Source organism: Xenopus laevis, chromosome 1S, assembly GCF_017654675.1.
Source record: "Xenopus laevis strain J_2021 chromosome 1S, Xenopus_laevis_v10.1, whole genome shotgun sequence".
Lineage (NCBI taxonomy): Eukaryota > Metazoa > Chordata > Amphibia > Anura > Pipidae > Xenopus > Xenopus laevis.
In genome coordinates this window covers 153,596,949-153,607,386 of record NC_054372.1, presented here as the reverse complement: position 1 = coordinate 153,607,386, position 10,438 = coordinate 153,596,949, and the positions used below count along the sequence as shown (strand labels likewise).

Sequence of the window (10,438 nt, the reverse complement as noted above, 5' to 3'; positions counted from 1 at the left end):
TTCCTTATTGAACTCACTTTGCAGGGAATTGTGGGGTTTGGAGGATGCAGGCTAAGGACAGGTGGCTGTTGATACAAAGTAACAGTAGTCAGCCAGCTCAGCAAAACTAGTCAGACAGATCAGGAGAGCAGGGGGCTAGGCTTAGTGAACTGTTCCAAACCATTAAAAATCACCAAAAAGTCTGCATATTTTTTAACTTATGTATATTCCAAAGTTGCTTGAAATTATGTTTACTTTTCAAAAAGCTTATTGTTATGTTTGTGTGGAGTTCCCCTTTAAAGGAAAACTATACCCCTGAACAATTTAAGTGTCTATAAATATGTACTGTATAAACAGCTCCTATGTAAAACCCTGCTTCGTCTAAATAAACCATTTTCATAAAAATATACTTTTTTAGTACATTATAGAAATAACTTACCGATTCTCCGCTTGCATTCTTCAGAAACGGCAAGAGGGCGACGATCCATCGTGCCACGCTCGGTTTGGTCTCCCTGAGGAGAAATTGAGCGACGCACGATGGTCGGCCGTTTCTGAAGAGGAGCACAAGTGGAGAATGTGTCATGTTACTGGTCCTTTAAAATGTTCCTGGGCTACTTGCATAAAGGCTTCCAAGAACCAGTAATGTTATGAAGCAAAGATTTAATTTTAAATAGGAAATTTGTTTCTGTTCCTCTAGAAAATCAAACTCACTAACTTGACAGTGCTGCCCATCCTGGGCTGCTCAATTGTATTACTGAACTCGATTCCAGAATAGAAAAGTCATGTGCACACAGATTTATTTGTTTTGGGCTATCCACTATCAACAGGCCTGGATTTGTGAAAAGGCCACAAAGGCCCAGGACTAGGGCAGCACAAATTGCATTTTTTTTACCAACATTGTAGAATTGGGCCTGCAGGAGAGAGCACCTGCAGGCAGAGCTAAATGTCCAAGGGGGACTTAGTCTTGGGGTGCCATGCTGGCAAATCTGAGCATTTATTAGTGGCAGAAAATGATCTCATGTAACTACTTTCTGGAATTTATTTCTATACTAATCCCCCATGGCTACACCGCAGCTTACTTATATAACCTGTAGTAGTGCTTCTGACCTAGCGTATTCAGGTCTGGTGATGCCCTAGGCACCGAACCTATGATCGTTCCTGTGACATCAGCGAGTGCGACATCACAGCACAGTGTGCATGACCATAACCATCACTTCCACCGCACGTTGTCAGGGGAACACAACCTATGCTGCCTGATTTTATAGGAAAGCATCCACTAGCAGGGGAAGTGGGTTTTTTTAGGACAGCTTTTTAATTTTTTTTTACCATATAGGCATCTGAGGTCTGTCCCATTAAAGCTGCTGCCCTAGGCACAGGCCCCGGAGTGACTATATGGTAGATATGCCCCTGCCTATATATACAATTTTTAACTGTGCAAAGTACCAGTACATTATATCAAATGCATGTTTTTGGTGTTACTGATTTTTTCAACCTGTAGCCCGAGACTGTAAATGTGTCCAGCAAGCAGTGTGTGTCCAAGTGGCACAGTACAAGCAGATATAGAGACAAAACAGTCTAAAGCTGGCCATAGACGCAAAGATCAGATCGTATGAAACATCATACGAACGGACTTCCCCATCTCCCGACCTGCCACTAACCATTTTGATCAAATAAAGCACAAAAGAACAAATCAGCTGATATTCTGCCCGACAGCAATCGTACGAAAGTTATGTCCGACAAAAGCTGGTGACAGTCTCCCACTGAAAATCATCGTACGATCGGCAATACATGCAGAGATATTATCGGCAGCCGACAGAAAACTTTTAACATGTCAGATCGACCAAACGACCGATCTCCGCCGGACGAAAAATGTCGGGACTCTCCACACACGGTCCAAAAATCGTATGAATCCTTGATTTGTACGATCAGATTTTTGCGTCTATGGTCAGCTTTAGGGTGTCTATATCACAAAGCTTGCATAAATACTCTAATAGGATTGTAGTTGATTAAGTAACATCTGGAGCTGTCTTACCTCTTCCCACAACTTACTGACTAATACTTTGTCTTTAAAGGGATACTGTCATTTGTTTTTCAAATAACATCAGTTAATAGTGCTGCTCCAGCAAAATTCTGCACTGAAATCAGTTTCTCAAAAGAGCAAACAGATTTTTTTATATTTAATTTTGAAATCGGACACGTGGCTAGACATATTGCCAGTTTCCGAGCTACCCCCAGTCATGTGACTTGTGCTCTGACAAACTTCAGTCACTCTTTACTGCTGCACTGCAAGTTGGAGTATTATCACCCCCCCCTTTCCCCCCCAGCAGCCTAACAACAGAACAATGGGAAGGTAACCAGATAGCAGCTCCCTAACACAAGATAACAGCTGCCTGGTAGATCTAAGAACAGCAATTTATAGTAAAATCCCAGTCCCGCTGCGACACATTCAGTTATATTAAGTAGGAGAAACAACAACCTGTCAGAAAGCAGTTCCATCCTGGCACTTTCTGAAAGTACATGACCAGACAAAATGACCTGAGATTACACTTTCTGGTTCAGGAACGAAAATTTAAATGGTAGAGTGAATTGTTTGCAGTGTAAACAGTGTGATTTAGAAATAAAAACTGCACCATAAAAACCATGACAGAATCCCTTTAACGTATAAGCTCATAGGCTAAAAATAGCACAGAATGTCACTGAGCGCGAAAAGGCGGAGCTTCCGGCCTCACGTGGTCGCCTCCTCCAAAAAAAATTGCAATAACACAAGAAAGCACGCACTTCCCCATTCCAAGCGGCCAGAGCAATCCGATGCGCGCAGATACAGAAATCAACCAGTCTGCCAGCAGCGGATCTCTCGGCCTTCGGCTGCTTCTGTCTGGCACTTCAAGCGTTTCCTCGCGCAAATATATAAGGTTCTATTTTCCTCTTATGTGTAAGTAAATTGTCCCAGAGGAAAAGGATGGGATGTGCAAAGGGTCAGAAAGCTGCTATCTGAGTTGCGCTCTTGGATTTGACAAGACACGTCACGAAGGAACAGTGCCTGGGCATCAGAGTAGAGAAATTGTTTCTTTTCAAGGGGAGGTCTCACGCTACTACCCCGCCTACTTCAGGGCCGTGTCCCGCCTACTTCCAGCCAACTGACAGCAGTCGGGACCTTCCCCCAGAAGTACTCGCACTGACAGTAGTCGGGTCCTCCCTCTTTCTTACACATCCACCCGCCCCAAAGCTGACAGGACCCACACGCCCTCCCTCACAGCCCTGGAGCTGACAGGAGCTTCGGACTTCTGACTTCTGCTTCAGTTGCCTGTTGTTAGGAAGTGTGCGGGACACTTTCTCCGCGGCCATTGAAACTACAGTGCGTCGGACTCTGCTCTGACAGGACTTGGGCGCCAGCAGCCTCTCCCATACCAGGTATGACTCTGTTGAAACTGCCCTCATCTCCAGCTGTGTCCCAAGTACAACTCCCAACTCTCTCCTACAAACCAGGGCGTGCTGGGAGTTGTAGTTCTACAACATGTGGAGAGACGCAGTTTGACTAACCCTCCCTGCCAGCAGCATGTTGTGCTCCTTCCTTCCTTGCCTTTACCCCACTGCTTGCAAGATGCCTGTTAACCCCTTCCTTCCCTGCGGCGCATCCTTTTAGTATAATGTGAGGATGCCTCACAGTCATGTGATTTAAAATGAGTCTATGGCCAATAATAGCTCTAATGACTCATTCAGGTGCAGCCCATCATCATGGAATCAACCAACCCAACCCCCCCCTTTTTTTTTTTTTTTTTTAGTATCGTTTTGGTCTTCAGTGCTTTGCTGTGTTGCTTTTCCTTTTAGTTTTTGATTAAATTAGGGTTGGAAAAGTTCTCCCCCCCTCCCCATTTTGTGTTTTTGGAGATCCTTGTTTATGCTCTTCCCTTTACTCATTCATTCAGTAAGGAGAGTCTGTTAAAAGCTTCTGTCTCTGTAGAAGTCATCGCTAGGCTCCTGCTGTGGTTCAATGGCATTTGTTGGACACTGATACTATAATAGTTATTATAACCAACGGCATATAAAGTGCCTCCAGCCCCTGCATCTTTTCTAGTACTATATATTATGCACATTCAAGTACAGACCCAGACTGAACGGGAAGTGGGCTGTTTGCACAGAAGAGCTTACTATCTATAGTCTTCCCAATAGGAAACAAGCCTCCAAAAATCTTTTTCTGAGCCAGCCGCCTCGCCTGTTTGCCAGTTTGACAAAGCAACCCCACCTTGACTATATACAACTGTTTTATTGCAAAGTGAAATCCTGCTGTGAACAATCTTGTTGCAATCGACCTGACTGCTGTTATTTCCACCAAAGGAGGTAATTGTTTTTACTGCCTAATGATGGGTATCTGAGTTGTGCAAAAGGGATACATTCCAAACTGAGTTCTCTATTGGTATTTTATTAGTGGTCCCTTTCATTTATTTTGTAACTCTACTGATACTTTCGTAGCTGTTGGTCTATCGGGACCTGCCACAAGATGGCTCTATATAGTATTTATGACTGTATGGACTGGATTTATTGAGGATGGTGACATTTGTATGAGCAAACAAAGGAGTCACAGAAAGCAATGTGTTTTATGCTTCTGCATTTCATTTCGAGCAGTGCATTGTTGCATGATGCAATCATTTTTTTCCCCTCTTATTTACCAGTAATTCAGCAACCTCTGCTCTGTAGTATCACTTACAATTGACTTTGGTATCTTAGTTGCAAGGAGACAAGTTACATTACTGGCAACAATCTATTGAAAAGTTGAATTCAGTCATAGATCATAGTTTTTATTCACATTTCCACAACTCCAGAAAGTTGACTTGTCTGTGGGCAACATGTGGGGCTTCAGTGCTATCTTTAGTTTATTGCACAAACAGGAGACCATGGGGGGATTTCCAAAAACAGCGGTAGGCCAAAATTGCAGTTAAATTTCAGTAAAATGTTTATTTACAGCAGGAAACCTTCTAAATGTATTCTTTTTTCACTATGGATTTTCAGTGTAAGAAACCGTTCAACAGTTTCCAACCGTTTAAGTTCTATATTCTCTATCCGACGTTCGCTCAGAAAACTTAAACCAAATTCAGTCTATTGCACGTTGCCCAGACAAATTGGTGTCATTTGCAAAAAGTAAGAAACAAAAGATCACATGAGTAGTATAATTGAATATGCTTACTATTGTGAAGTGGGCCCAGTTTCTGTTGGCTAAGGGAGCAGATATACCTCAACACACACAAAATAATTTCTTGGCTTTTAAGCCTACAATTCAAATCCTATTTAAATCTAGGGGCCGATTCACTAAGCTCGAGTGAAGGATTCGAATGAAAAAAATTCGAATTTCGAAGTATTTTTTTGGTACTTCGACCATCGAATTGGTTAAATTCGTTCGAATACGAACGAAATCGAACGAATCGAAGTAAAAATCGTTCGACTATTCGACCATTCGATAGTCGAAGTACTTTCCCTTTAAAAAAAACTTCGACCCCCTACTTCGGCAGGTAAAACCTACCGAAGTCAATGTTAGCCTATGGGGAAGGTCCCCATAGGTTTGTTAACCTTTTTTTGATCGAAGGATTTTCCTTCGATCGTTGGATTAAAATCGTTCGAATCGTTCGATTCGAAGGATTTAATCGTTCGATCGAACGAAAAATCCTTCGATCGATCGATCGCAAGATTAGCGCTAAATCCTTCGACTTCGATATTCGAAGGCGAAGGATTTCAATTCGAGGGTCGAATTTCGAAGTATTTTTAACTTCGAAATTCGACCCTTAATGAATCTGCCCCTAAGTGTTGTTTTAAAATGGAATTGTCTGGCCATAGCATTCATTACTCCAGTTTAATTTTCATTGCATTTTGAAGTACATTATTAAAAAGATGTTACTGTTTTATGAGAGCATTTTGATTAAAAAATATACTTGTACTGTTTGTATTCATTGAAGAACTTGTTTTTTTTTTTTTTTTTTTTTTCTTTTCTTCCTTATTTTCTACAGTATGCGGTCAAAGTCTTGTTCATGAACCAGTGATGAGGCTGCATTGTACACATCTGCTGTAGTTTTCAACCCTATCATCAGGACCTGCCAACAATGCACATATCCAAGATATTTTCTGGGTAACACAAGTCAAGGCACACGGGTGTGTCCTTTACTAAGTGACTTTGCAGTTCTTTAGTATTGTTTATCATTGGCTGAGCTTTTAAAGTAGTAACTTCCTTTTAATATAAAACATGCCTTATGGAAACCGTAGTATTTCAGCAGTAACATAAAGTTTATTGGATTAACAGAAAATATGCATAACAAATTTAGACAGGTGCATACATTTGGGCACCCCCCAACAGAGATATTACATCAATGCTTAGTTGAGCCTCCTTTTGCAAATGTAACAGCCTCTAGACGCCTCCTATAGCCTTTGATGAGTGTCTGGATTCTGGATGGCGGTATTTTTGACTGTTCATCCATACAAAATCTCTCCAGTTCAGTTAAATTTGATGGCTACTGAGCATAGACCATCTGCTTCAAATCATCCCATAGATTTTCGATGATATTCAAGTCGGGGGACTGTGACAGCCATTCCAGAATATTGTACTTCTCCCTCTGCATAAATGCCTTTGTAGATTTCAAAGTTTGTTTAGGGTCATTGTCTTGTTGCCTTGCTCTAGCTAGCTGCCTGCCTGGGACTAAGTCTGAGAGACAGCCATATGCTTAAATTGTGCATTAATGCGAGTCCTAAACTTAACTTTCTGTGTTTTATCCGCAGGTTAGTATTTATATTCTAAATTTATCAAACAAACAACTGAAGTCAGTCTGAGCAAAAAAGAAGGCTTGCATTGCCAGTTCAGATATCAAAGATTCTACATTACTTAAAACTTTACTTTTCAGTTTTTATGTAATATTATTAAAAGTTCACTGCCACAAAAACAAAGACGCACTCCTCCTTACATAAGGGAGCAGTGTGGGACCGTGTCCCTAAAATACACAAATATTTAAAAATATTGAAGCATAAGGTGGATCACCATTTTTAAATATTCCCATTTTTAAATATTTGTGTATTTTAGGGACACGGTTCCACACTGCTCCCTTGTGTAAGGAGGAGTGCGTCTTTGTTTTTGTGGCAATGAACTTTTAATAATATTACATAAAAACTGAAGCGCAAAGTTTTATGTAATGTAGAACCTTTGATATCTGAACTGGATAGCTGGAAGCTCCAAGTCTAAGCAAATACTGAATTATGCTTTATTCTAGTTTGGAAGCTCTGGTGGGCATCAGTATTACTATATACGGCAGGGAAAATAAGTATTGAACACGTCAATATTTTTCTCGGTGATTATATTTTTAATGGGGCTATTGCAATGAAGTTTACACCAGATGTCAATAAAACCCAAGTTATCCATACATACAAAGTACTCCAAACAAGTCCATCAGATAAGTTATGTGTAGTAAATTTAAATGACACAGGGTACAAATTGAACACATGAAGAAAAGGAGGAGCAAGAAGTCATGTAGAGCCAAAAAAACTGCTGAGTATTTGGAAAGCAATTCTGTCCCCTATCAGTGCAAATTAGCTGGTTTAGTCCTAATTGATGGCCTGTAAAAAAGGTTTCTCAATACCAAGGTAACTCACAGTGACGGTTTGCAGACGCCTGCTCAATGTGCCCCACCGTCACTGCCTACTCGTTTTTCATTTGTAGGCGGGAGGGGACTAGCAGAGGCAGGCGGACTAAGAAGAGGAGACTACCACGGTCCCGTGAAGGTTTTGCATGATGCTGAAGCTGGTGCAGGTATGTGGGGGATATCATTGTGCTGCGATTGCCTAAAAAACTGCTCATCTATGGAAAAAGCTTATATTAACTCACCAAAGCCAAACGGGGATTTCAATTTTTGAAAATAGATCCCCTTTATGTGGGAATAACATCACTTCACCCTAAACCGTCCATGACCGCAAGATTTCTGACAGAGTAGTCAAAAGAATAATCTGAAGAGTTGTCCAAGAGCCAAGGATCACTTGTGGAGAGCTTCAGAAAGACCTTGAATTAGCAGGTATAGTTGTTTAAAAGAAAACAAAAAAAAATGCACTCAATCGACATGGCCTCTATGCATGCTCACTGTGCAAAACTCCACCACTGAAGAAGAAGCAAGTTGAATATTTGTTTAAAGTTTGCTGGACAACATTTGGACAGGCAAATTAAATTCTGGGAGAATATAGTCTGGTCAGATGAGACCAAAATTAAACTCTTTGGATGTCATTGCACACCCCATGTTTAGAGGAGAAATTGCACTTCACATCACCCCAAAAACACCATACCAACAGTGAAGTTTTGAGCTGGGAACATTATGGTGTGGGGCTGTTGTTCAGCATATGGTACTAGCAGTCTGTCATCTGCTGTCATCTACCAGGATGCTGAAGATGAAATGAGGGTGGACAGTTCAGTAAGCCAATGATCCCACTAGTTTCTCCATACAGGAAGCATCTTGAAGCTGTCATTACCAACAAAGGCTTTTCTACTAAGTATTAAATACATTTCAGTAAGTATGTTCAATACTTGTTGCCTGTGCCATTCCACTTTACTGCACATAACTTAATTTATGGATTTATTTGTTTTGAGTTTTTTGTATGTGTGGATTACTTGGTATGCTAACCAGGTTCGGTTCTCTGCTTCGCTACTCCAAAAGTCCTACCTACTCAGAAGCCATGTTCCAGTATCTTACACTGATGAGATCTAACTAACTGACATACGAGTTTTTATAAATCAAATCGAATTCGATTCGAGCTTTGGGTGTCTTTTAAATGAGTTAGAGTTTAACAAATTTGATTTTAGCAGTAAATTGCGACTAGTCTAAATTTGAATTTATGGGAGTTATGGGGAGTTTAAAAAAAACTCACATGAAATCAAAATCCGACCCTTGATAAATGTGCCTCTGTGTAAGAGCTAGAGTAACAGTTTTTAACATTAAAAAGATTTAATTATAAGGGCAAATAATCAAAGAAAAAAGCATTTGAGATGTAATCTACTTTGTTTTTGAAGCCGAAGAAGACAAATTTTTTAGCACAGAGTAAAAATGCAAAGGGCTCTGTTGATGAAAACTGAAATATATTGAATATGTAAAACAAAGTTAGTCTATTGAATTAGTTACTTGTGAGAGTGCTGAAGTAATTATGATTGGCCTGGAAGAGGATCAGGATAGGAAAGTTTAAAGTAGAGAAAGTCTAGCTTTTGCAAAGGATTTTTCCACATGTGCTGTGCAGAGTGTAAGAATTAAAGGGGTTGTTCACCTTTGAGATAACTTTTAGTATGATGTAGAGGGTGATATTTTGAGACAATTTGCAAGACAACTTATTATTTGTGGTTTTTGAGTTATTTAGCTTTTTATTCAGCAGCTCTTCAATTTGCATCTGGTAACTAGGGTCCAAATTACCCTAGCAACCATGCATTGATTTGAATAATAGACTGAAATATGAATAGAAGAGGGCCTGAATAGAAGGATCAGTACTACAAAACCAACAATGACAATTCATTTGTAGCCTTACAGAGCATTTGTTTTTTTTAGAAGGGAGTCAGTGAAGCTTATTTGAAAGCTGCAAAGAGTCCGAAGAAAAAAGCAAATAACTATAAAACTATGAAAACCAATTGAAAAGTTGCTTAGAATTAGCCATTCTATAGCATAAAAAAAGATGAACCTCCCCTTTAAGCAAGAGGCAGGCGTGAACACTGCTTTACAATTTTAAGTGGTCATGGGAGTCTATAGTAAAGAATAGACTGGAATTATCGGTAATGACAAGTGAATTGGCTTCAGCAAAAATGTGGGTTAGAAGAAAAACTGAAATAAATTGATATACAGATATGGAACCTGTTATACAGAATGCTCAGGACCTGGGATTTTCCAGATAACTGGTCTTTCCATAGTTTAGATCTTTATATATTAAAGGAATTGTTGAGTATTAAAAATATCGCTAAATAGATGTTTTCAATATAGTTAGTTAGCCAAAAAATGTCATTTATAAAGGCTGGAGTGACTGGATGTCAACAGAACACTACTTCCTGCTTTGCAGCTCTCTTGGTTTCCACTGATTGGTTACCAGGCAGTAACCAATCAGTGACTTGAGGGAGGGCCATATGAGTCATAACGGTTTTCTTTTGAATCTGAGCTGAATGCTGAGGATCAATTGCAAACTCACTGAACAGTTTTGTCCCATGTGGCCCCCCCTTTCATGTTGCTTACTAACTCAGAGAGTTGAAAAGCAGGAAGTAGTGTTTTGGATCTTACATTAGAGATTGGTCACTCCAGCCTTTATATATTATATTTTTGGCTAAGCAACTATATTATATTTATTTTGCACATCCTATCTATTTACCGAGTTTTTATTTTTATACTGAACTGTCCTTTAAGCCCACTAGAAAATCATGCAAAATCAATTATATCTTAGTTTGGATCAAGTTCCAGGTACTGTTTTATTATTA

General features: G+C 39.9%; 1 protein-coding gene across 13 annotated transcripts in view; it reads left to right on the top strand.

Moving 5' to 3' along the window:
• Positions 1–2,606: 2,606 nt before the first annotated feature.
• The window catches only part of taok3.S (TAO kinase 3 S homeolog), a 113,710-nt gene continuing 105,878 nt past the window's right edge, over positions 2,607–10,438 (top strand). For 3 of the 13 annotated variants that reach the window (XM_018244244.2, XM_041580392.1, XM_041580391.1), the window contains exons 1-3: positions 2,610–3,390; positions 4,150–4,317; positions 5,976–6,117. The gene's annotated coding sequence lies outside the window, so the exon portion shown is untranslated. Of the gene's footprint in view, positions 3,391–3,804; positions 4,318–5,975; positions 6,118–7,135; positions 7,760–10,438 lie in introns of those variants that run through there. The other 10 variants (XM_018244248.2, XM_041580394.1, XM_041580395.1 and 7 more) reach the window with 7 other exon arrangements.